This window comes from Equus asinus, chromosome X (genome assembly GCF_041296235.1).
Source record: "Equus asinus isolate D_3611 breed Donkey chromosome X, EquAss-T2T_v2, whole genome shotgun sequence".
NCBI classification, from domain to species: Eukaryota; Metazoa; Chordata; class Mammalia; order Perissodactyla; family Equidae; genus Equus; species Equus asinus.
The window spans coordinates 118,247,260-118,274,722 of record NC_091820.1 but is presented as its reverse complement, the minus strand read 5'-3'; the positions used below and the strand labels follow the sequence as shown (position 1 = coordinate 118,274,722).

At 40.2% G+C, this 27,463-nt stretch overlaps 1 long non-coding RNA gene across 1 annotated transcript in view; it reads left to right on the top strand.

Moving 5' to 3' along the window:
- Nucleotides 1-3,119: 3,119 nt before the first annotated feature.
- Nucleotides 3,120-27,463, top strand: part of LOC123282718 (uncharacterized) — a 440,967-nt gene continuing 416,623 nt past the window's right edge. Inside the window, exon 1 of the long non-coding RNA XR_011499886.1 lies at nucleotides 3,120-3,338. This is a non-coding gene — a long non-coding RNA (uncharacterized lncRNA). The remainder of the gene's footprint in view (nucleotides 3,339-27,463) is intronic.

The window sequence follows — 27,463 nt, the reverse complement described above, 5'->3', positions numbered from 1 at the left end:
CTTGCCAAGGTCAACATGCTCACTGGGCAATGCTGTCCTCTCATCACCTATGTGCTGATGATTCCCAGATCTATATTTTCAGCCCCAACATCTCCCAGAAATGTCAGGATTATATATTCAACGCCCTGCCAGCATCTCTAGCTGGGTGTCTCACAGGCAATTCAAACTCTTTATATCTAAAAGGAAACTCATCACTTCCCCCTGCAAACCCATTCTTTCTTTTGATGTCTCTATTTTGTCACCCAAACGAAAAGTCGTATTTTATTCCTCTGTTTATTTTACCATACATCTAATAAGTCACTATGTCCTGTTGACTTTCTCTCCTAAATATTCCATGCATTTGTCCTTTCTATTCTATCCCTACTAATGCTCTCTCATTTTAACTTTAACTATAATATAGTTTGCCAATTCACCTCTGTTCTTCTCCTTTCCAATCCATTCTCCGTACTACCACCAGCAAGATCTTTCTGTAATAAAATCTGAGCTTGTCATTTCTATGGTTAAAACTCTGCAAAGCCTCCCCATTAACTACTGAATAAAGCTCAACCTACCTAATATGTCATTTAAGGCCCTCGAGGACCTTATCCTGCCTACTTTTCCGGCCTTACCTTGGAAATGTTTCCTTTTCGTTCTTTCCCTATACCATGCCAATTTTTGCTTTTATACTTTGCATATACTCTCCACTTTGTCTAGAATACATTTCTCTCCCTATACTCCCCTGGCCTATATAACTTAACATATCTTTAAAATTTAGCTTAGATCTATCTTCTTTATGATATAGTCCCTGTTGGCCTTCTCCACTCCCAGGGTAGATTAATACCCTTTTTTTGTGGTCCTATAATACCATAATAATTGTGCACACATCTCTCAATTTGCCTCTTCCATTTTTTTTGTAATTGTTTGTTTATATCTCTGCTCTTCCACTGCACTGTGAGCTGCTTAAGGTTAGAGGCCACTTGCTGACAGTTCTATCCCCACTATCCATCACCATCCCTAGCATCTAAAAAGGAATGCAATAAATGCTCAATATACAAATTAATGATGACACTGAGCACATAATTTTATAGTATTCTACTGTTAGTAAAGTTATTTCCCATATACTGTCTTACTTGAATCTGCAAAGTCAGATTCAGGAGAAACAGCTATCCAAAAGGGAGGCAATGTGGTAGAGTGAGTAAGAGTTTAGGCATTGGAGTCATATCTAGCTTGGAATCCTGCTTCCACCACTCACTAGCTGTATGCTCTTGGGCAAGTCATTTAACCTCTCAAAGTGTTGCTCCCCTCATCTATAAAATGGGAATAATAACAGTTCCTATCTCACAGAGGTGTTATGAAGATTATATGTGATACATAATTCATAGAAAACAAAACAGTCCTTGCACATGGTAAATACCCAATAAGTATTATTATTATTGTTGTGATGATGATCATGATTACTATTATAATTATTGTTATCCCTAATCTTTTTCTCTACCTGGCTTTTCCTCTTCATTCTTGGACTAGATCATCAGATACTGTATGTAAGGCACTTAGAATAGTTCCTAGCACATAGTAAGCATTCAAAAAGTAATTATTATTATCCTGAAGCAATACTATCCTCTATATTTGCTGGTTCACACATGGGGCAGAAGAAGAGTTGCTTTGGGTTTTAAAATATTTCTCTTTTGTCTTAGGCTGGGATACAGTAATCAATTATCCTGCTCATGTCAACAAAGTCCAAACTATGACTTCTTCTGAGTCAGTGGCAAATGCTGAGAAAGAAACATTTTCTCAAAGAATTAAGAAATGATGGTACCCCAAAAATTCAATGCAAAATTGTCTTTATTTTCATGGAGAAGTTTTTAAAAATCAATTTATTTATTTCTTCACCAAATAGTTATTGAATACCTACCATAGGTTAGGCATTGTGCTGAAAATTGCCTTCAGGGAGCTTGGAGTTTACAATATAGACTTACTAAATTAGAGTCTTCAGGTACTGGCCCCAGGTTTGAGAAGTGTTCTAGGATAAATGCAGAGATGTATAGTCCAAGGAAATAAAGATAAAATAGTTTAAACTATAGATTTAGCCTGCAATGAAAATTTAATGTGTGGCCCTGAAAAGTCCTATGTAAATCAATGATCCTTCCCTGCTGATTGACACTGCCATTTCAGAGCTACTTTATCTTCATTTCTGATTGATCTTCAGTGGGCAGAGTTTTTCTTTCCTTTATCTTTCTTCCTTTTTTTTTTTTTAAAGGATTGACTATAAATCTAACTCCATCAAGAGTACTTAACATGTCATCTAGCAAAAGAACATGTTCGGGAAAAGAAGTAAGTGCCATGCACTGGGCACCCATTATGGCCTTCCCTAGCTGCTCCATCAGAGTCTACCCCTCATTGGTTTTATTTCTTCTTTTTCACTTGAATTATCAGGTATGTGGTATAATCCATGTTTACCAAATTAAATGGTAGATAATGCACTTAGTTCTAAGCTGATTCTGCTGCCATTTCAGCAAAAACTTCAAGGACAAAAGAACCCCACCTCCCTGGCCCTTGGCATCTTGAGGATGAAAGACCCAGGCCTAATTATCTAAAATATGAGCTATCCTGCCAACCCTTACCACTATACCTAGTGGCGTAGCTTCCTGACGAGGTTGTACTACTGTATAAGTTGGCGTTCTGGGTTGCAAGCAACACAAACACACTCAGGCTACATTAAACTAAAGGAGATATTTGTGAAGGATATTAGGAACTCATATAATTGAAGAGAAGCTGGGAAACCAAGTTTGCAAAGAGCAGAAACTAAAGAAGTTCCAGTGAACATAATAATGTTGTTTCACAGCAGGAATCGCCTGGTTAGGACACTGCTACTGCTGCCACTACTTCTACCACACATATTAACTTTTATTTTCTTGCTTCTCTTATGAAAAAGGCAAACTCCTGATAGAACATCTGATTGGCCGAAATTGTCACTTGACTGTTCCCTGCCTGTATCAGAGGGCTGGTAGAAAAAGGATCTGAGTGACTGGGTATTCAGAGAGAGGTGGGAAGTGAGAGGTGAAACTAAGAACTACTCTTCTGCTAAGTCTACCTACAAAAGGGGAAAGATGTTTTCTCCCAAATTGGGACAGTAGTAGGACAGGAGATAGATTCTGGACAGCTTTTCTCCTGGACCTACTCTAATTAGGCTTTTATAATTACGTTTCCACTGAAATGATTCATAACAGTCACCAAAAATCAATAAATTGCCAAAACCAGTGGTTAATTCTCAGTCCTCATCTTATTTTCCTTTTTAGCAGTGTTTGTCACAGTTGATCACTCTTGCCTCCACGGAACAATTTATTCACCTGACTTCCAAGGTATGAGTTTATCCTATTTTCTCTGTAGTCACTCATTGGCAATCTTCTTTGCTGGTATTTCTTTATCACTGTGACTTCTAATTGCTGGAGTGTTCTAAGCCTTATTCCTTGGACCTTTTCTCCATCTATTCTCACTCCCTTATGATCTCATCCAGTCTCATGGCTTTAACCACCGTCTGTATCCTAACTACCCATACATTTATCTTTTGATCTCAGACTTTTCCCTGAATCCCAGAATCAAATAACTAACATTAATTTTCGGTTGGATTTCTAAAAATCATCTCAAATTTAAAATATTCAAAATCCAACTCCTGATCCTGCTCCGAACTTTTTCCTCTTTCCCATTTCAGTAATTGGAGATTCTATTTGAAATCTTGTCCTTACAGTTAAAACATATTCAGGATCTGACCATTTCTCACCACCTCTACTTTTACCTTTTTCATCCAAAGCACACTCTATTCTCACCTTGATTAATGAAAGAGCCTATTAATTGATCTCTGTTTCCTTCCTTCTGTATGGTCTACTTTCCGTACAGCAGCCAGTGTGATCTTGTTAGAACATAAATTCAATCATAGTACCCTTAGGGTCAAAATCTTTCAGTAGCTCAGCTATTTGATACAAGATTCTCATGAAACACTGACTGAGAAGTGTCTAACCAAGTTATTGTATGGAATACTTGTTGTTTAACAAATCTATTGCTTAGGAAATGTACAAAAGTTCTTAACAAATGGATTAGGCTCCAGAAGAGCTTATCTAATTCTTTGTTACATTGATCAGAGAAGGGAAAGAATATACAAAGCAATCAAAAATAGACTTCCTCTGATATGACTTGGGGAAGTGAAATGTGTTATGTGTCAGAGGCCAAAAGGTTGAAGAGAAAGAGACCTCAGCAGAAATGGAGGTAACGGAAACTGTATAAACAGAATTATTACCAACTAATTAGACAATTCCAAGATTGCAAAGTTTATGTCTTTGTGTACTCTGGGCTCATTTCAATCTTGAAATAGAACATGTTGTTTTGGAAAGAGTCACGGAGGTCATGGACATCCAGATAAATGACTAGAAGAAAGCTGGCTTAAAATTTGCTAAATTTTAATGCACTAACAAAGGCCAGTTGGGGCCTTTATGTTCTCAGTTTTCATGTGTGCAAGAAAGTAAGAGGGTTAGAGATAAGTTATGCAGGTCATCAGAGTAGCCACAATTATTGACTGATGCTGAAAGAAAGATGAAATAAATAGAATTTCCAATGGAAATGTCTAATGAACTGCCTAATTTGAGAACTGAGTTTGGATTCAGAAGCCCGTTATTGGGTGACAAGCACATAGCAGAAATGGAGATAATGGGCCATGCGTCCAGGATCCTGGGGAAAAAGGACATGACAATCTTGAGATTTTAATCAGGGTATTACCTAACTGATGTGTTCACATTAGTAGAAGAGAAAGCTAGGAAATGCTTTTTTCTCCTTTTTGATTTATAATGCAACCTGAATTGATTTCTAAATAAACTTCTCAAAGAGACAAGCCTGATAAGATTAATATTGAGGTCATTTACTGACATCAGGAAAAATATTGCTAATTGTTTCCTTGTATGGTATCAGTGGGAGAGAAAAACCTTGTGGATGATTAGCTTTCAATAAAGGGAAGGCCACTGGATTTAAAGTGACAGTTTCATTCTTTGTCTTAGCAATGAAGCAAAGACCAAATAGAAGGAGAGGGCTGCAGATATCTGTAGTGAATAAAGTGGGAAACAGAATAATTTAATAAGAAAAATGGTACTGACTGGTACAACTCAATCCAATACATATTCATTGGGCATCTACTGTGTGATAGGCATTGTGTTAGAGGCACCAGGGGATACAGAAATGACACAGCTCTTGCCTCAAGCTGTTTGCAATTATACTAATGATAGGGATAATAGCAAAAATAGTCATATCTGTAGAGTTTATGTATGACCCTAGGAGCACAAGTTATTGCTGCTGTGTCAGCTAAAAGCAGGGCATAACTGGTAGAGAAGAGGGGTTTCTCCCCACTGATTTCAGCTTAGAGTCTGTTGGGGCTGACAGGGAAGATGATAAGGAGGAAGCATTTCACAGTGGTATACAGATTGACAGGGCAGCAGTGATGGCACAGAGGTTCTGTGGGAATCTGCAGGAAGGTTGCTGTTCGTCACTTGCCCACGGGCGTCACTACTCTTCCTGATCCTGAATTTGAGATAGAAGGAGAGATATGGAAGGGCTGGAGTTTGGTAGATCTTGGGATTGTTATGTTTGTAATTGGGCCACCCTCTCACTTGTTATCATGCTCAAGGACTGCCTTGACTGTTGGCTTGTTTGCCAAGAAGACTTTGTGAGGCTTGTTGGCTTTCAGTTTCTTTTTAGCACTATTGTGTCCCCAGGCTGGTGGTTCTATAAACACTTGGTTCATAAGGTTTACCCTGTATAACATAAATGCAAAAAGTGTGGACATTTCAGAACACTGGCCTCTGCAAATTACTGTACGGTCGTTTAAAGTCATTCTTATCTACGCATTAAAGCAGAATTCCTAGTAAGTGGTTGAATAGACCAGCTAGTCCTTGTGCCTGCCTCATGGGTGCTTTCTTATGTGTTGTTCTATAGCCACTGCGTGTGGAACTGGCCAAGTCAGCCTTTTGCTAGGGGGTAAGTAGAAGATAATAAAGCTAGGGAAATAAGTTGAAGAAAAACTGAAAGAAGAAAGAATAGAATAGGACAAGCTGGCCCAGAAGGAATAAGAAAAAGAAAAGATTATTAAAAGTAGGAGTGAGTGACAAGGGAGAATGGATAGGAGGGTGGTAGAGGTGGCAGTGTGGATGGAGAAGTAATCATTTTAAGTAGATAGTAGAGTCTTGGATTAAGAAATAGAGGGAGAAAAGAGGAGAGAGAAGAAACAGCAGGAGTTATTACAGGAATAAAGAGAAGATAAAGGATGCTTGATTATGTTGGAGTCAGCAGACTGAGGACCAAAGGTTGATGTGAAATTGCTAGGTTTCCTTTGGGACGAAGGACAGGATTATAGTGCTCACACACAAACCCTTGAACAACTCCAATGACATTCTGATTCAACTTACCTATAATATGATTCTTGGATGACAGCTTTTATTCATTTGGGATATTATGCGAGATCTCAAAAAACCTAATATAATGGACAACGTTTCTTGATTGTGGCAAGAAATATGGGTTTGGTCTCCCAGGCAGAAGTCACCCTGTGTGTGCTGCGTGGCAGGTCACAAGAGTTGAGAGAGAAGATTGTAAATTGCACTTTTGAACCTGGCCTTGCAGCGCCCATCCAGGCAGCCGAGCCAGGCTGAAATGAACACGAGTTCAGCACAGGCGAATAATGATAAAAAATGTCGTTTGCAAGTCTTTTCTGTCAATAACAAAGCTCATCTTTTTGTGCCAGCAAGACATTGCAGGCAGCCCACATTTCAAATTCAGTTAATCTCAAAATAATTCAAAAATCAAAGAGCTTATTCAACCATCAAGATACACTAGATTGACTCACTGTATATTCATAGAAGAGACTGTGTTTCGGGGGAGGGAAAGGGAAGAATCCAATATCAGAATCAGTCAAAGCAGCACTAGTTTTTATTCAGTTTAAATTGTTTTCAGACCACACAACTGCACTCTGAATGCTAAGAAATATTGCTAAAGAATAGTTGATGATGGCATTATTTGCATTCTCAACTAGGAGTAAAATACAGTACCTTTATCTCCACAATTAAGTAGCCCTTGTTTCCCCTTTTAGTTCTTAATTTCACACTCTGTCCTTGCTACAGTTGCTGTAGCCCAAAAAGCTAGCAGGGAGGTAGGCAGAGGCATCGAGTTTGCAATTTGTTACAATATTGTCATTTTCACACTATTTTGTGTGTGTATAGTTAGCGCTTTGGTTTGTTCCTATATTTTTCTCCTGCATTCTCTCGATTATCTTTCTCCCAACTGAAGGGGAAAGGGCTGGGTTTACCTAACTCTGAACCTCAGTTCCCTCATCTGTAAAATATAGACAGTAATTGTACTCTGGAAGGCTCTGAGTAACTATTAGCTATTTATTCCCTAAATTTATCCTTTCTTAGTTTTATGGAAGAGGCGATTGCAACTAAGAAAGGTAAAGGCATTTGCCTAAGGCCCTAGCCCTGTGAATGGGAGAGCTACCAGCTCTACAAATGCACCCACTGTCCTTTGCCTATGCACCACAGTCATGTGCTGCATAACGCTATTTCTGTTAATGACAGACTGCACATGGGATGGTGGTGCCATAAGATTAGTACCATAGAATCTAGGTGTTAGTAGGCTGGACCATCTAGGTCTGTGTAAGTATGCTCTATGATGTTCGCACAATGAAATTGCCCGACACATTTCTTAGAACTCCCGTTGTTAAGCGATGCATGCCTGCGTTTGAGGTTAACTGAATGGAGTGAGGGAGAAGCACTGGCTTAAGGAAGCTGGTTATATTGTATAGGGCATGTCCATTACCGTAAAGTAGTTGTTCAATTTTGATGTAAGACACAGAAAGCAAGCTTGCCCAAGGAGTTAGAGGAGTTAATAACATCTCCCTACACTAAAAGGGGTGCTGAAGCTAAAGACTGCCCTTCTCCATTCATTTATTTATTTAATACAGGCCCACAATTCCAAAACCTGAAGTCTGAAAAATCAAGCTTTTTTTTGTTGTTTGTTTTTTGTAAATTTGGCGCCAAACTTCTTTAACAGCAAAATTCTTCCTGATCTGATGTGTGAGGGCTTTTGTATTCTTTATTAATCCAACTCAGAGTAAATATTTCTTGGTTTCACTACAGATATATTTAAGCTATTCGATTATGGGGTGCTGCTCCAGATCTTGCTGGGGTGCAATTTATAGTATGTGCCCCACATTATCTTTCTCAAATCTGAGAAGTGTTTCAAATTCTGAACTACTTATGGACCTAAGGGTTTTAGGTAAATGATTCTGGACCTATATATACATATTTAATGCTTTAATATGCCAGGCTCTGTGCTAGGTCCTGGGAATGTGATGAGGGATGAGAATAATGATGATACAGCTAACAGTTACAGAGTACTTACTCCATGCTGAGTACTGTGAAGTGCGTAATGTGAAACCTTCTATTTATTGGTAATACTTACAACAACCTTTTGTTGTAGATACTATTATAAGTCATGCTTCCTGCGCTCAAGGAACTTCTAGCCCCTGAAGGGAAAACAGAAGCTCTATGTGATAGACACTAAAAGAACTCTATAAGGAAAATGTATGCACTTTAGCTGCTACTGCTGCCTGAGCCCAGACCCTGTACTAACTATTGCCATACACTGGTGTATAATGGAGTGGGAAAAAGTCCTAGGACCAGGGGACGAGGAGGTGGCAGTGATAGAAAAGAAAAGAAAGATAAGGAAGGGGTGGCAGGTAGCCCAGTGGACCAGGAGGTATTCAGGGATAATATTTAATGGGATATAATGTCAGCTGGAGGGGAATTGAAATGTAAGAGTATGTTGCTTGCTATGGAGTTCTGGTCATGAGCCTTTAATGCCCTAGCACAGGTTACTGTGACAGATAAGAGTTTATGGGACAGTCTTGCATGTTAGCTTTGGAGGAATTAGTGAGGGGACAATTCAATATGTAGCATCTCATATTTCTCAGCCATTCCTTCCAAAGGCATCATTTGAGATGAAACCTCAGGGTCCAAATTTGTCTAAAGGGCAGGAGCCTTTAAACCTAAGGCCTAAGGGTGGCTGCTCAACCCCTCCTAAGTGAGTATGGCTTTGCCCATAAGTATATCAAATACTGCCTTGCCAGGTTGCAGGGCTAGGGTCAAGTTCTAAAATGTGTGAGAGAGTCTAACCTGATGTAGCACCTGCCCGTTTCCAGTAGAACTTTCTTTTTAATTGCTCATACTTAATGCAAGACCTGATCCATGCTGTTCAGATGACCATCAATTACAGATCTCTCCTGGCAGCAGGCCATGCTCCCCCCACCTCCCTTGCAGGTAATTGATGGGCTGAAGCGATCAAGGGTGATATGCTACATTGCAACCATCATTCCCATAACCAAGAAGACATGAGCACACAAAGCATCCTCGGTCCTTAATTAATAATTCTCATGAGCTGTCTTGACAGGAGCCATTTATATATTTGGTGCCCTCGTTTTTCTTTCCTCCCTGGGGTTAGGTGCTGCAGCTGGTGGGGCCATTAGCCCCTTGTCCCTGCTGGTGAGTTCTGGCTTGTGGCCTGCTTGTTTGTCAGAACAGAAGCCTCGAGCAGAAAGTGGGTAGTAGGACAGGATAGGCAGGAGGAGAGGGGATCTGGGAACTAGTAGTACCCACTTGGTAAGGCAGAGAGGCTTTGGGGCTAACCTAACTGTAGGCTATAGGAACAAGCTGAACCAGGCTGGTTGAAGGATAGCAATAACAATTGTAATAACATCAATAGCAGTTATCATTACTGTTAGTATTATAACAATTATAATGACAACTAGCATTGCTTGAACACCTACTCTGTGCTAGGGGCTTTACATTCATTATTTCATTTAATATTTGCAAGAACCCTATGTCATATGAATCATCATCCCTAATTTGCCCAGTGCTATATAGCTAAATTGTTGCAGAGACCAGATTCAACCTCAAGCCTATTTCTGTCCAAAGCATATCCCCTTTAACTAGACTATACTGCCCACTTGGAAAAGCATCATACAGTGAAGGTAATGTGTTTGGAATTCTCTGGAAGCAGAATTGGTTTGAAGGACAGACCAGCCAGGTAGCTGCCCAAGACATCAGGCTATAAGGGATATGGATACAGCACTGGAAAATTTGGAATTGTGGAACCAATTTACTCAGGTTTCCACATGTGAACACATATATTATTGGCTGTACCCCATCCAAAGCAGACAGATGCCTCGAAAGAAAATAAAAACAACCTCTTACCAGACTTAACATGTATCCATTGACTAATTTCGCAAGACTTATACAAGTTGCATGAAGTGCTAGAAGCCCTGCCACCAATCCTCAGAACAGCCAGTTGCCTAAAGTGACAGTAGCAGTCAGTTGAAAATCTGAAAGAGAATAATACATGGTCTAGTGCTGTGTGCCAGGAATGAGTGAGTTATTTTCCTTCCTACATTTTAAACACTTTTAATATGCCTCATAATAAATTTTCTGGTTCAGAATATTGTATTTAATAAATCCCTTAATTTGGACATAAAGAGGTATTAATTTTATTAATATAAAATCATATTTCTCTATACTAGTTTCTTTTTTTTTCTTCCCTTCTGCTCTCTGCCATCCTCCCTCTCTCCCTCCTCCTTCTGTCCTCCCCTCCTTCTACTATACTTTCCCAGCAGTGTGTCTCAGCATTGCAGCCCATTACTAGTTGCAGATCCTACTTAATTCTTTATGTATATGACCTTGGGCATCTCCATTCTGGGAACTGGCGAATTTCCTTGCCGTGGCAATGGACACCCCGTGCTGTCTGAGTCTTACAGAAGATAAAAGACCATCAGCATGGAAAGAAAATGTGTTCTCGGAAAAAGGGCCACCAGGTGCTCCAGTAGCATTCTGCTCCTCACAAAGCAAGGCTTTGATGGTGTGAAAGGAAAACGTGTGGCTTGTATGTTGCTTAAAATGAAGCCCTGAGTCTTGAGGTTTTTCTTTCCTTCCTCCGCTCTCACCCCAATCCCCCCAGAGAAATTGACTTGTCAGTAGATGATGCTCTTAAAATCCTTTTAGCCACCCATGTGGGCAGTACAACTGGCAAAATGTCAGGCAGTCTGTGTTAGCAATGTTAGCATCCTAGTGTCAGACAGCAGCACTGAGTAAAGCCAAGGGACAGGGAGAGTAAGTAATTCTGGTGGCATGGAAACTGGGAAAGATTGTAGAGAGCCCATACATTGCAAAACATTCAGAATAGTATGATAAACATTTAGAACTAAAAGGTCTCATAGAAATCATTAATCTAACCTCTTCCTTGTACAAACAGGAGATGGAGGCCCAGAGAGGGAAAGGGTTTCCTAGACTTATATAACGAGTGTCTGTGGCAGAGTAGGCCCTAAACTCTGGTGAATGTAACTATGATCTTACACAGCAGCAATTAAAGCCCAGGCCCCTGAATTTTCTTGCCAGTTGTATACTGTGTATTTTCCTCAGGTCAAAATGTGATCTAACTCACTCACTGATCTAGCTACAAAATGACTTTGCTGTCGAAGATTATTCTAGAATCCAAGTATACAAGATTCAAACAAATATAACTCTCTCTGCTTTTAAACTGTCATCTCTAAGTAAAGGGGAGTGGGGAAGGTTTAAACACAAATTGTTTGCTGGTATTTGCAATATTAATGGAATCGAAAAAGCAATATTAATAAAGGCGGTGGCAATGTGGACAGGGACCTGGCTCCACACTTATTGATTTGTCTCTGAGACCCTGCAGATAATAGGGGAAATGGCATTTATTTGACATGGTCTTGTTTCATTGTTGGGGCTCTTTATTCCCTATATGCTTTAGTTTCTTACATCAAAGAAGAATGGGTTCTCTTGGCTATTATGTAGTAGGCTATTTATGTTGACTTAGAGAATCACAATTGGTCCTATTATCCCCAACATACTTTAAAAAAATCCAGGATGAGTGTTTTGGCTTATGTTCATTGAAACAAAAAAAAATTAGAGCTAGTGGGGAATTTCAGATTGAGCTCTCCAAGTGCTTCATTTTAGAGAGGAGAGCCAGGACCAAGACATGACATTTCAAGGTCACACAATAAATTCATGCTGAGCCAGGATTAGAACTCAAATCTTATGACTCCTAGAACAGTATGCTTATTGGTGTAAGGAAGTGTTTTTATGACTTTTTTGGTAATAGGTTATCATGTCATATTAGTCTCAAGATATTGATGAGTTCTGTGTTCATATTGCACAAAGCATTTCTGGAACATTGTTCAGCTCCAGATGTGGAGGCTAATCTTGAGTCTATTATGACTTGTGCGACCTTGGGTAAGTCACTTAAACTCTCTGTGTCTCATTTCTCTCATCTGTCAAAACGGTAAACTCACACCTGCCTCACCTAGCTCACTGGATTCTTGGAAGTCTCAAACAAGATGGTGGGCAGAAATGTGCTTTGCAAAGAATAAAATGTTATTCAGATGAGGTTACAGTAGTATTAATGCCATTAAAATAGCTTCAGAGACACTGTTTACAATAGCCAAGACGTGGAAGCAACCTAAGTGCCCATCAACAGACGAATGGATAAAGAAGATGTGGTACATATATACAATGGAATACTACTCAGCTGCAAAACAGAACAAAATCATTCCATTTGCAATAACATAGATGGACCTTGAGAGAATTATGTTAAGTGAAATAAGCCAGCAAGAGAAAGATAATCTGTGTACGAATCCACTCATACGAGGAATTTAAAACTATGGACCAAGGACAGTTTAGTGGATACCAGGGGAAAGGTAGGGTGGGGGGTGGGCACAAAGGGTGAAGTGGTGCACCTACAACATGACTGACAAACATTAATGTACAATTGAAATTTCACAAGATTGTAACCTATCAATAACTCAATAAAAAAAAAGTAAAAAAAAATAGCTTCAGAGAATTTTTGCTTTCAGCAGTGGCAGACTACTACTTTTTAGGGCCACATTATGACTTTTGTGGGCTTTAGGCACTTTGGCCTTCATGAGCTCTTTCCTTCATAAAAAATATTAAAAAGTGTATTTTATGACTGCATTGGCATAAAGATGGATATATTAATATTACATATTAAAACACCTTCTTCGATCTAAAATTTTACTTTTTTCTTTTTGTTTTAAAAGAAATAAAAAAATTTTTGTGAGCCCTTAAAAGTATGTGGACCTTAGGCATGGTGTCTACTGTGCCTAATAAATAACTCAATCCTGCTGGTTTCAACCAACCCACCAACTGAGACAACAAAAAAATCTGTTCAAAATATAAATAATATCCATTTTAAGACACTGGAGCTCAAACAAGGCAGGAAAGAATTGGTGAACCAAGACCAAGAGAGGGGAGAAGCCCAGAGAGGTGAATCCAACATGTAGTGCTACATTTCCCCTCAATGTATTTCTCGATTCCAGATGTGCAGCTGAGAGGCTAAGAAGCTGAGCAGAGTTTACAATTCCACGGGGACAAAATTGAAGGTGAGGGCCCATCAGAGGGGAGGGTTTCTGGTAAAGACCCAGTTTGGTGTTGGAACCCTGAAGGGTAACATTCTACGTGTAAGGGCAAACCAGAAATAGGCTAGGCCTTATGGAGACTTGAGCCTGGCATCTAGTCGCTTTAATACCTGACTGGATTAAAATGATCTGGGGTTGTTAGTGCCCTTAGACTGTTAGTGCCTGCCGAAAACAAATGTAAATCATCTCTGGAAGATGATAATATCATCTAAGGCCTCAGATTCGTTTTCCAGTTTTTTACATATGATGTGTTGGACATTCAGTCAAAAATAATCAGTCGTGGGAAGAGATAAGACCACATGGATAAAAACTAAGGTAAACTATAGATAATAGAAACGGATCCACAAGGGCCCCAGATAATGGATTTATCAGATACAGACTTTAAAATAAGTATGATTTATATGTTTAAATAATTAAAATGTGTACAGATGAGATGGTTTGTTTTAGACTGGAGATAAATTACAGAAATCTACATGGATATGCAGTGAGACATTTGTCATTTTGGAACATTTGCCACACCCATCCCCTATATGTGGATCTTATACTTAGAAAGGAGCCAGTGTGTGATGTTGCCATCCACGTGAACTTTGGTTTTCCACAGATGCTTATGATTTCCTTGAACATTTAGTATTCCATGTTTCTTTTCAGGTGTACACTATAGTGCTCATTTTTATAAGCCCCCTCTAAAATTTAGAACATATGATCATTTGGAAAACACTGGGCTTTGATTTATCTTTGCATGCACAAATAAGTAGTAAAACAAGATTGTAGGAGGAATGCCAAGTTTACTTAAGAAATTGAACTTTTTAAAAAACAGTTCTCGAATAGCCTTTTTTTGTACCTGCCTTGCTAGAAATATTATTCTAATTACAAATGAGTCATATCTCTTAATTAAAGTTTGTCCAAGGGAGTCTTTTTAGTAAATCAGTTTGTTAGCACTTAGTTTACATTTGTGCATAATACTTGGTAGAATTATTTTTCTTTAATCTTTGTCTGGAAGGTAGACTTTGCACAAATTCAGATTAATCCTATTTCTAAATAGTTTAATTTGGCAAAGCTTTAGCCTTATAAAAGGCAACTCTGAATATCCTCTTTCTTGGATTCCCTCAACTGGCCATCTTACAAAACAGAGAGCATAAAAATGATGTTTTAGTAGGGTCTGGGGAAAAAAAGGTAAATATTTGAGACACGGTTTCAATTATTCTTCTGAGGAAGACTACTCATGGCTAAAGGAATGCAATTTGTTTTTTCAGATAGAGCAGGTATGACCCAGAGTGGTAGAAAGGAATTAGGCAGAGAAAGAGAGAAGAGTTCAGAATTATCACTTTAGAGACAGTTTCAACTGACTGTAACGAAACTATTTTCCACTTGACAAAGGACAAAAATGATATTCAGTGGTCACCAGCGACACAAGTTTTCCTCTCCCCTCCTCTTTCTTCTCCTTACCTCCTCCTTCCCCCACCTCTTTCCCTTTATTGGATGTTGAGTTTTCCCCCAGCAAGCTGTCATTGGTTTGAATAGTTCTGCTGCTTTTTGAATTATGCCCTTTTGCTGTGTGGTGGCCTCTGACGGGAACAAATTTAGTCCTAAGATATATTTTTATGGCTATTTTAGTACCCTCCCGGGAGCCTCACTTCATTTTCCCATAGAAAACAACATGGGTACCACCATTCTAATTCAGGAGGGGGTTGTGTCATTAATTCAGGAGGATTTGTATTTTCTGAGCTGTTGTCTTTCATAAATCATATGTAATCACATCTCTAAAAGTATTCTCAGACCCAGTGTTAACTGGGTATGAAAAAAGTTCAGCTCCCTGCCCTGTCTTCTGACAACAATGACAAAGAAATTAATAGCCATTTACTGAGCCCTATCTACATGAGGAGTTCACATTAAGAGCTAAAGGGAGATGCAGAAGAAAGCACAGCAAGGGGTTCTGTCTTTACAGGGGTTGTGACCAAATAGAAGAGAACGGATATACGTGAGGAAATGGTGTGAGGCCTTTGCTCTGCTCTATATTTGGACCTGATCTCTTTAGCCCCCACTGTGCTTAACATAGGGCCTGATCTATTTTCACCACTCAATAAAGGAATGTTAAATACATTAAAGACATGAATTGGTGTGGGTACTCATTTGTCATTAAGCCACACATACCTCCAGGACAGCGCTCATCTAAGGAGGGCTAATGCAGTGTTCACAAGGAAGCAGTGAAATTTGATGGTTCACTGACCATCAACTCAGCAGTAGGTCTCAGCCTTTGATGAGGTCATTGACTCTTCGAGAATATGATAAAACTTATGAATCCTTGCTACAGAAAAATACATGAGTGCACAAGTATGCTAGCTTTTGAGTGCAATTTAATCTTCCTATGGATTCTCTGTTCATAGTCCCCTGGTTAGGAACCCCTACTCTACTAGGTACCTATTAGGAGTCAGGCACTGTATGGTATATGCGGGGTGCTGTGAGAGCCCAGAAGAGAAGTACTTATCCTGACATGGTGATTCAGAGCAGGCTTCCTGGAGAGGTGGAGATTGAGGTGGAAACCTGAAGGATGAGTGGAATACTACTGCTACTACTACTACTAATTCATGTGACACCTTTAAGAGAGGCCTTTCTTGTCCACCCTGCTGAAAATAATGCCCTATTTTCTATCTCATTTCTCCTTCTCTATCTTTCATAGCACTTATCACAATCTGTAATTGTGTTGTTTTATTTACACATTTATTATCAATCCCCCCTCTAGAATATAAGTGCCATGAAGGTAAGTGAATTCTGTCTGTTATGTTTCCTCAGTACCCGAAACAGTGCTGGAAGACATTCTTAATTATTTGCTGAATGAATGAGGGCTTCCTAAGCAGATGGAACGGGTTGAACTAAAGCATAGAGCCACGAGAGAGTATGTGGAGACTATGAGCAATTCAGTGTACCTAGAGGGTAAAATGTAAGACTGAGAGTGATGGCAGATGAGATTGAAGAGGAAAGGAGTGTATAGGCCATGGAGGACCTTGTTAAGGCAGTTGAACTCTCTGTAGTTCCACTTCGGACAGCAAATCCATATACTCATTCATGGGGGCAAGATTCTAACTTCCAGGAGCAAGAACTGGGGGTGGGGTTGAGCAGGGAACCAAGCAGGAGAAAGGAAGTCCAATACAGTCTGACTTAGGATATTCTGTCGTAGGAACCCTACAACTGCTCCTTGCTTTTGACTCTAGTTTGAGTCTCTAACTATAGGCTGGTATTTTGGACTTAAGCTCTGTTAACAAGAAGAATAATGATGATGCTAAAAATAATAGTTGAGCCAGGCACTGTGCCAAGCTGTATACATAGATTTTGTCATTTCATCCTCACAACTGTCTTACAAATGAGGTGCTGTTATATCATAATTCTGTGATTTAGACAAGGACATTCAGACTCAGGTGAATCAACTACTTCAATGTCACACTTCAGCAAATGGAAGAGTAAGGATTTGAAACTAGACATTCTGCGTCCAGAGCCCAATTCTAACTAGTAACCTCTGCTGCTTTCCTACACTCTCAGGCTCTGCCTCTGGACTTGGACAGACTCAGCTCTATACTTCTGGGCTTCTTGTCCTTAATTTCCATCCTCAATGTCCTAACACTGGCCCACAGGGCTTTATGGCCAACTGCTCTGGTCTGTGATAAAACAACATCACACAAGGAATAATCAGATCCCTAATAACATTCAACAGTGAATTCTCTAGAGGTGGTTTGAGTGGATTAGAAATTATCTGGGCCAAATCTTGCTTTCAAATCAGTATTGATGTTGTCACTTGAAGTGATTTGTTGACAGAAACAGTATCTTTGATTAGCTTGGTCTAGAGAAGGCCTTTTCTGTTAAAGGAGATACCTGCCTGTGTCAGGGAAAGTAGGAACTGGAAAGTCTGTGGAAATGTTTTATGAATCAGCCTGTATCCAAGAAACATGTAAGGAGGTAATTATGATAACAACCATTAACACTTCTGGGTTGCTTACTATTTGCCATGTACTTTTTATAGTGTTTTTCATGTATTAACTTCTTTAATCCATATGACCTTATGAGGTAGGCGCCATTACTGTCTTCATTTTATAGATGAGGAAACTGAAGTACAAAGAAATAGTTATTTAAATTGCCCAAAGTAAAAAGCTAGTAAATTTCCACTTCGTATTCTAGCTGAATATGAATATAGGTAACTCTGGCTCCAAACCCTCTTCTCTTAACTACACAGGATGTCCTTTGCAAGGTGGTTTCATCATGTTGTGCAACACATTTCAGATGCATGTACTGAATTAGGATGCCTTCACATAATGCAAGAGATGATGGAGGCTTAAGCTAGGGTACTGGAAATAGGTTTGGAACTGAGGGCCAGGTACAAATGACATTTTGGAGATAGAATTAGTAGAAGTTAGTGACTTTTTGGATTGCATGTGGGTGGGAACATGTTTGGAGAGTGGCTGAGTGAGGAAGGAATCAAAAATGACTCGGAAATTGTTAGCACCTGTGACTAGGAAAATTGTGGTCAAATTGACTGAGATGACTAGTGGATATTTGGAAGTCATGTTTGAAGCTCAGAAGAGGGATCGAGACTAGAAGCATGAAAAGGAATGAGTTCACTTAGGTGGGTAGGGTAGAATGAGAAGACAAAAGAGCCAAAGAGAATTTTGGGAAACCACTAAATTTAGGGAATGGGCAGAGTAAGAGGAGTCAGTGAAGGAGATTGAAAAGGAGTGGAGAGGGATTTAAGGGGGAATAAAAGGAGGCAGAATTGTATAAGCCTTGGGAGGAGTAAACGATGAACACTGTCAGACGCTCTACAATGGTCATTGGGATGAATATTGAGAGGAGGCCTTGGGATCCACAATTATGAAAATGGTATTTACCTTTATGAGCATATTAGTCATGGTGAGGGTAGAGGCCAGGTTACAGGGGAAAGAAGTGAGCAGCTAATGAAAAGGAGGCAGTAACCTTAGACCACTCTCTCAAGAAGGTGGCAGGAAGGGAATGAAAGAAAATAAATGGTAGCTTGCAGGAGGTGGAGGTTTGTTTATTTTAGAGTAGGAGGACTTGAGTGAGCACATGTCAAGGGGTGTAAGTCCTGGGAGAATGAAGAATGAAAAAGGTGACAGTGGTGGGAAAAGCAAGGTTATGGAGATGATGAGATCAGAAGCAGAAAGCAAGGTTTAGCTTTATAGCAGTGGAGAGCTACATTTATCTTGAAGAGAGAATTTTAAATTAAAAAGTTAGGGAGTTCACACACAATGGATATATTTTTTCTTAGTGAAGCAGGAGGCAAAAATCATTAGCTAAGAGTGAGGGGACCCAGAATGCCTGTGGCATTTCGAGAATGGGTTAAGAGAAAAGACTTGAGAGGAGAAAATAGAAATGGCTGACTGAAATTACAGCATATTAGCAAATGCTATCTCTCATAATATCATTCCAGGAGACAATGAGAAAAATGTTTCTAAGGCAGATACATTGGGGAATTAATCATAGTAAATCTTTCACATTATATATGAAAATATTAAAGACTTAGAATTTCTGTAGTAGAGAAAGTATCTATCTTTATTCTACATTTTCCAACATATTTATCCATAGTCATTTCTTCACATAGCAACTATTAATATTCCACCTCATTAGTGTTCCAAGGAACACACTTTGGGGAATGTTGATACAGAGGGTTGATTTGAGATAAATCAAAGAACTGGTGAACTACATTGAGAACCCAAGTGCTGTTTCAGAAAATACATGTGTAATGCATATGTTTAGTGCTGTGGGATGACTTCTGCCAGCAATGCTTTGTAGCCTGGAAGCTGAAACAGAGGAAATGGAGAGTTGTATTTGTCCAAGCCTGGGTTTTGTCTAGACAAACACAGCAGAAGGCAAAAGGCATAAAATAATTGAAGATCTAGTGGGAGTGCTGTTGATGTGGTTGATGAGGAAGTGCAGGCTGGCGAAAGAGAAGGGCAAAATAACTGGGAGAGGTAGGAGAAGTTAAGGGCTTTGTTGGCTTAATGACGTCAAAGGATATTTCTAGTGGGAGAGAGGGAAGGGAAGAGGTGTCAAACAGGAGGTGATAGGGGAGAAGAGATTTTTTTTAAACAAAATAGGGTGTGATAAACTATCAAATGCTGCTGAGAGATTGAGTAGGATGAAGCTGGAGAAGAGGCTGATGCGTTTCGGCCATTAGGAGATCATTAGTTACCTCTGTGTGAACAATTTGAGTATAATAGTAAGAGTTAATAAGGGAGTATGTGGTGAAGAGGTGTACAAAACAAAATCTACCCATTAATTTTTGGCAGTAAAAAGAGTGAGAAATGAGGAATTACTTGAGAAGAATGCAGTGTCCAAATAAGGCTTTTTAAAAAAGTTATTATTTTGTTTGCAAGTGTGAGGAATAGGTGAAACTTGGGGCTTGAGAATAGCGGGACATTGGCTGGGAGGGTTGGGATAGTAAGTAAAAAATAAAATGACCAGAAGCATTGAGGGCTCAGCTGAGGAAAGTTAACATGGATTTGTCTTAAGTCGTTTCTTTGATTTATGTTACCTGGGAGCAGGAGGGTTAGGAGATCAGGCTGGCAAGGAAGGAGAGTGAAAGCACGAGAGCCCTCACAGACCGGGAAAATGCAGAGAAGTTGAGAGCGGGAGTCATGAGGAGGTTAAAGACTGATTTAGTGGGAGTGAGAGAGCAAAGTAGGTTGTGTCTAAAAGGAGCACAGGCTCTTAGTTTGGGTTCTAGGTGAGACTAAGTTACAAATTTTGATCAGAAGAGAGTGAGATTTGAAAAGAGTAGAAATGAATGTCTTCAGAGGAGAATAAGTTAAGGAATTGCTAGGCCAGGGTGTGATATAGATTATGCATGTAGAAATTGATGTCACCCTGGACAGGAGTCTGTGTGGAAGGAAATATTATTAGAAACACAATATAGGGAGGGCCCAGGGGTGGGCAATGCCACAAGGTGGTATATTTGGACTATAGCATGAGCTTCAAAGGAGTGGTAGCTGAAGGAAGGAGATGGAATAATGGAAGGCAAGCAGCTCAGATGAGTGACATGAAGGCAGAACTGTTCTCTTGGCCCTGAGAGGGAGAGGAAGAGGGGCATCCTCTTGGAATGGTCATGAGGGAGGCAGAGATCATAGGGGGAAGCCAGCAGGCAGCAGGTAAATCACAGGGCAGAGCGAATACTGTGGGGGAAAGGTAAAAAATATAAGAAATGCTACTGACAGTAGAACAAGGCTCCAGAGGGCACAGTGAAAGAGAACAAAGGGACAACAGAAAGCAGAGGAATGTGACACAATAGGGGATGGACCGAATTGGAGAGGGATGGAAATAAAGTAAGTAAAACTAGGTTTGATGTTTTATTCTGTGAGCAAGAGTGATGGTGTGTAACAGGGATGAAGGACACAAGGCCCCCAGGCTTCAAACTGGGACCCAGTTTAGGGGTAGGCAGTTCTTGCCCCAGGAGGAAGGAAACTGGTGTGGTTGCCTAGAGCTAGCTAGAATTCCCATGAGATCTTGGTGAGGCTGAGGGCTGTGCTGGGGTTTGGCACTGCATCAATATGCTTACCTGTGCTCCTCACTGATGATGACAGTACAGCTTTTGTGAGTTGTGACATCCCACATCAAAGACTTTTATTCAAGAAGACCAATCCTATTTCTGGTGATGGATGGGTTTCCTATCCCTATGTCTGTGGATTGGCAGTGCTTCCAAATTCCTTTGTATTAACATAAATAAAAGAGTATTTTCAGAAGTACTGGGGAGTAAAGGGGTGAGAGAATGAGCCAAGCTAATTTTGTAAGGTTTCCTTCAGAGCCAGCCTTGCAAAACTGTGACATCAAGAAATGTTCATGGTACTAGATATTTCCCTACCTTTCCTCTGGGTGGCTCACTGCTGCCTGTTCAGAAGTTGTTTAGGGACCTTGCGCCATTTCCTGTTTAACCAGGGCTGCTTGAGGTAACCAGGCCTGTTCCAAACCCTGGTGAGGCTCTGCTCTAAACTTTTCCCTTTCTTTATTCCGACACCTGATCCTGTGCCTTCAAGGCCCTACTCTCTTCTTCCCAGGGTGTTCCCCTGGTAGCTATTAAGTGAATCGGTGCTAAAGTAGTTAAATCTAATAAGAAGTTAATGTTTCCATGCTCCCAGGGGTTTTTCCATTTCGCTTGAATGCCTTACCCCAAAGAAAAAGACTGACTATAATGATGGAAATTGAAAGCTCTAGAGTAGGAGAAAGGAAAGTAAGGAAGGGCTTTCTGGCCCTCAAATTAAACCAGCAGGACATTTGACTGCTGCTAGTTTCACTGAGGTGCAGGCCTGATTCTGTCTTCCAGAGCACTTGGGATTAGCCCTGGCTTCCTGTGACACCCTAGATTTCTTGGTACAACAACTTGCAACTTCTTGAATTTTCACTCTCTGGCCCATCTATTTAGGCTTCTGAGAATTACATAGTTATTTTTTTCTCTTCCTCAGAAACTTATGCTCAAGGCTGCTTGAGGCATAAATAAGCTAAATCTTGCAAAGAGCCTTAGAAAGGTACTTCTTCCTAAAATCAATGAAAAGAAGCTTTGAAAATAGACACATTAAGTGTTTTTAACTCTGCATGAAAGACTGTATAATCAGATAAATCTAATTCTTAAACAGGCTGAAACCTGAGTTTTTCCATCCATTTTCCTTCCTCTAGCCAAAGAACTCCAGGTGTTCACTAAGGAATGTAAATGTCAAGATGGGCTTTTTTGATATGTGCCTTCTAGGGAGCAGAGACTGTGTCAATGGCCCTGTTGGTTTCAAGCAGAGTCTGGGGCCCTTGCCAGCAGTCCAGGGCCTGAGTGCTCATCATATGCAGAGCCTAAAGTGGCGCAAAGCCCTATCCAGAGCCAGCACTAAGAAAATGGAGATACTTGACTCTCTATTCAAAATATCCACTTAATATCTATTCTTCAAAGTGTGCTATGTGTTTCCGTGTAAGAGTTGTCTGTTCAGAATGGCAAAATCTTAGGAGCATTTTTTCTATCCGTGAATTTCCCAGACTAACCTCTTTCTTATCCAGCTAGCAACCAATTTATTTGACCATCTGCTTCACTCTCCGCTTTCCGGCACCTTATACATAGAGACATTTACAAGCACACTGGCCTTTCTTCTTCTTCAAGATGTTGAGTGCCTTCAGGCAACCCTTAGACAGCTCAGGGACCTCTACCATGTCCCTTGTTATGGACATGTTGTACTGCACGATGTTCTGTCCTATCCAAGTACCTACCTGCTGGCAGTTGTCACGTTGAAAATCAATCTGGCAAATCAATCTGTGCTAAGGTCCTAATACCTGATAATTGCCAAAGTGTGGCTTCCATTCTTTCCCTCAGGCACATTTTCATTTCAAAAAGAAATTTTTAGGAACACAAAACCTGATTCCAAGGAATGACTCTCTATGGCATGCATTTCAGACATTTATTCTTTTAATAAATGCCTTCCATGAGTCAGACATTGCATTAGGAACAGTGGATATGACAATAATAAAATGTGGTTCCACTCTGGGAGCTTACAGTATAGTATGAAAGATGGGCCTATAAAATAATTCCTGTGTAGTGTTATAAGTGCTATGAGAAAGGTACTTTTAAGCAATACATTCAACACATATTTATTGACTGCCTACCATGTGTCAGGCACTGTGCTAGATACCAGAGAAATAGCAGTGAATAAAGAAGACAGTCTCTGTCCTCATTAAGCTTCCCTTCTCTTGTTGTACAGGAGAGTATAGTTCCATACAGGAGGGAATGACGTAACTGGGAAGGTTGGGCAGGGCTACACAGTGGTCATGACTTTTGAACTAGATCTGGGAGAATGAGTAAAATTTCATCCAGTCCATGAGATTTGATATTCCAGGCAGAAGTAATATGTATAAAGACAGAGAAGCATGAAAGATGGACATATGGCGTCCTTGAGAAATGATGAGTAGTTTGGGGTGTCTGGAGTGCTGAGAATATGTAGTGAAGCATCATGGCAATGAAGTGGGAAAGACAGATTAGGCAAGATGCTGAATGATAACAGCTATATAACCCTGTGGTTCTGGATCAGATGGAACTGGTTCAAATTTGGGCTCTGTCACTCGCTATGTGAGTTTGGGCAAGTTAATTAATCTCTCTGTGTCTTGGGTTCCTTACCTGTAGAATGGGAATGATAATTGTAATAACGTCATCAGATTGTAGTGAGGATTAATTTATGCAAAGTATGTTTTTCAGGTGTTTAGCATGTGGCCTGAGACACAGTAAATTCTCAGTAAGTTGTAACTGTTGTGTTGTTCTTATATATAGGAGATTGAATTGTATATGTAGGCAGTGGGGACCTGTTGAAGTTGGATTCTTGAGAAGGGGAGTGACTTGATCAGATGTGTATTTTAGAAAGACCTCTCTGGCTAGAGAGAGGAGGAGAGATCTTAGGGGTTAGAGACTAGAGGCAGAGTGCATAGTCAGAAGACTAGTGCAACAATTAAGGAAAGAGATAACAAGGTCCTGGACAAAATTGGAGCAGAGCGACAAAGACTCTCTCATTGACCAAACTTTAGTTAGGCTGCTCGGAGCCCTATTCTTGACTAAGCTCCAACCTTGGACTTCCATGTCCACCCTTACTGAGTCCAGTTTTAGCAAGAATCCTGCTAAGTCAGTTTAGAGAGCGTCCCTCACTCTTGATATCTGGTCACCCTGGCCTGCCTTCAGCAAGAATCCTGTTAAGTCCATTTAGTAAGAATGCCCTCACCCTTGATGTCTCCTCTTACTAATTTCCATCCACTGACCCTTTCACTCTGTTCGTTAGCTATAAATGCCCAGCTATCTTTGCTATATTTAGAGTTGAGCCTGATCTCTCCCCCCATTACGGTACCCCTATTGCAGTAGTCTTGAATAAAGTCTTCCTTACTATATTAACAAGTGTCAGAATCATTTTTTCTTTAATAAGGAGATGAGGAGGGTCTGAGGGGATGGAGTTCAATGGAATTTAGAGGACTGTCCTCTTTGCTCTTGATTCACAGGGGTAAGAACAGACAATTAAGGTCAAAGATGGAATCACAGATGGTTCTGGGTGGTTGGAAGGAATGATGATACCGTTAACTGAAAGATGGATTACCAGAGGATGGGTGTGGGGGTTTTTGGTTGGGGGGGAGGGTGCTGAGTCCATTTCAGCAAGCTTTGTCAAGTTTGTTTGTCTGTGTGATATATCTCTATCTCTGTCTCAAGATTGATTTAGCAAGCTGATATAAATACATGGTTGTTGATGAAAATGTAGTTGATGAAATAGTCTTAGACGAGATTATCTAAAAACAGTGTATAAAACTATAAGAAAAGAGGACTGAAAACAGGACCCTGAGGACACCAACATTTAAAGGGTAGGCAGAGGAAGGGGAATGAAGTAAGAAAACTCAGAGCGGTAAAAGGGCATGAAGGCAAAAAATTAGGGACGAGTGTTACCAGAGCGAAGGGCTGAGAGTTTCAAGGGGGAAGGAATGGGAAGTAATCTCAAATGCAGCTGAGAGGTCCAGTTAAATTGGAAATTAGGAGGACACCGAGACTCTTTGCCAGAGCTGCTTTATTGGAGACATGGGGACAGAAGCCAGAGTGGCTGGGTTGAAATATGGCCTTGACCTCTTTATCCACCCTGTTCTACAAGTGGCAATGGGGATGAGATCACCATCAGTTTGGAAGACGGAATAAGACTTTGGTCTTGTATACATATGCAACCAAGTGCTCCACTGCTCTTGTAGTGAGGCTGTTTCACAGGCAATATGGTCTGTGGCTTATTTTGCTGACCCTTGCAAACAGTGACTCAGTAGCTGTGTAGGCACATTCTAAGAAAACAAGATTTTAAGGGTTTAAGAGAGGAAAGTTGATCTTTTAATTTATAATTCAATGAAATCGGAAACCCTTTGGTTATCCTTGTTAAAATTTAATCATAGATTAGTGAATTCTGCTTTCCTTAATGAAATGCAGTTAGCATTTTCATCACTGAATAGTCCTTTAAGGAAACTTGCTGCTATATTTGCCTTCGCGAGGAAAGCTAAGTTACCTCTTATTATCTTTGACTCACATGTGAGGCATAGAAATTCATGTGGAATACAAAATTTCTTTCTTTTTTTAACCATGTAGGATTTTCACAGCATCCAGATGCTTGTATAACAAAGTGTGGACTCCATCCCCCTCCCCCACCACCCTGCTAACCTTCCTTCATTTGTGTTGAAACAAGTTTTCTACTTTTCTCTTGTGCTCATAGTATATTAAAGAATATATACAGAAGAAAAGAAAACTTTCTAAAGCCACAATTGCCTTTGCCTAAAAGAGAAAGCACTTTGCAAAGGACCATTGTGTAGCAGACCTAAGGTGTTCATAATAATAGATTCCGGATGTCAACCTTACAATTGGTTTCTGAAAGGAATAAAACCACCAGTTCTAGCACTTGTCTGGGAACCCCTAAGCAGAGAGGAAATTGGCTAGCAGATATGCAGATGTGGGGGTCTGAGCTACCTAACTGCTGAGGTCTAGGATGGATCTTAATCACAGAGGAAGTTTGGAAGCAATAAAAGGGGCCTCTGTGGAGGCTCTTCAAGTCCCAAAGCTCATTTTACCCTACGAATACAGGGCCCTGGGGTCTATGTATTCACAAGCAGTAAAGCAGTCGAATTCTTCCCAAGTCGCTAAAAGAGCACACTAAAAATGATGCCTTCCTCAGCACTTCCTTTCAAATGGTTCAAGAAGCAAAACCATGGCATCTTTTCTAATACCCACATCCTATTTTCAAATCTACCAAAAATAGTGGCTTTAATTCACAGGCTTTAGACAAGAGGGGAAAATGCACTCAAAGGGACAGCTTGATTTTCTGCTAATCTTAACATTTTATAAAAATAAGTTTACTGAGAAGGCACTGATCTTGGATAGAAAGCAATCTGATTGGGATGCCCAAGCTTTTTAGTTCATTTGCTTTGCTTTTGTATTTTTTTTCAACTGCGGTAGATATCTTTTACCAAACCATCTCTGTGTCCTTGGCCCTTAGTGAACAAAGAAGCAGTTTTGCTAGTCCAACTATTGCATGGTGAAAAGAAGTCATGAAAGTTGCAAATGAGGAAGACATTGGTGATGGCCAGTCATTTCATTAGAACCTTTGGCATATTTCCTAAAAGACAATATAAAAGATCTGTAATATATACCTACAATGGAACCCTAAACTAATGTCTCTTGGGCATAGTACATAATATACACAAAGTCAGAAAATTGCTGTTATTTACTGATTAAGTGGAACGATGAAAGTGTTTTGGCTTTGCTTCAGGCTACTGGTCAAAGGACTAGCTGAAGAAATTGGCCACCATGAAGAATATTTTTGCCATTGGGAAATAGGGAAAGGTAAAGAATAAATACAATTAAGCCATTGTGTGTGTGTGTGTGTGTGTGTGTGTGTATGTGTGTATGTATGTGTGTTGAACACAGTACCCCGTTAAACTTGGGCAAGTATGGCTTTTGCTATGGTCCACGCCTCAGGGAGCCCTGTGCTTTGAAGTACCTTCCTCAAAATTGTCTAAGGCAATTCTTGTGATGTCCAGATGAGCTTCTCTGAGTGTGAGCTGGTACCTGTGTGAATCTCAGTCCCCGAGTTTCTCCATTTTAGGGCACTATCTACTCCTCCATGCTGGGCCTGGGGTTGACCAGATGCTCCAAGAAGCTCAAGGACTTATTCCTATGAAATCCTTTCACAGACCTGTGAATGATACCCTATCCCAAGAGGGTGACCTGGTAAACTGATAGCTCCCACTGTCTGATGAAGTATTTCTCTCCTAGGATTGGGCATGACTGGGCTGCCAGACTGGTACTGTGATGTGGGTTTGGAACAACTCTCACACTGAACACAGGATGATTTTAGGGCACCATTGACCTAAGCATTGGCTCTTTCCCATCTGCATTCCAACTGTGAACTAGCTTTCTGCCTA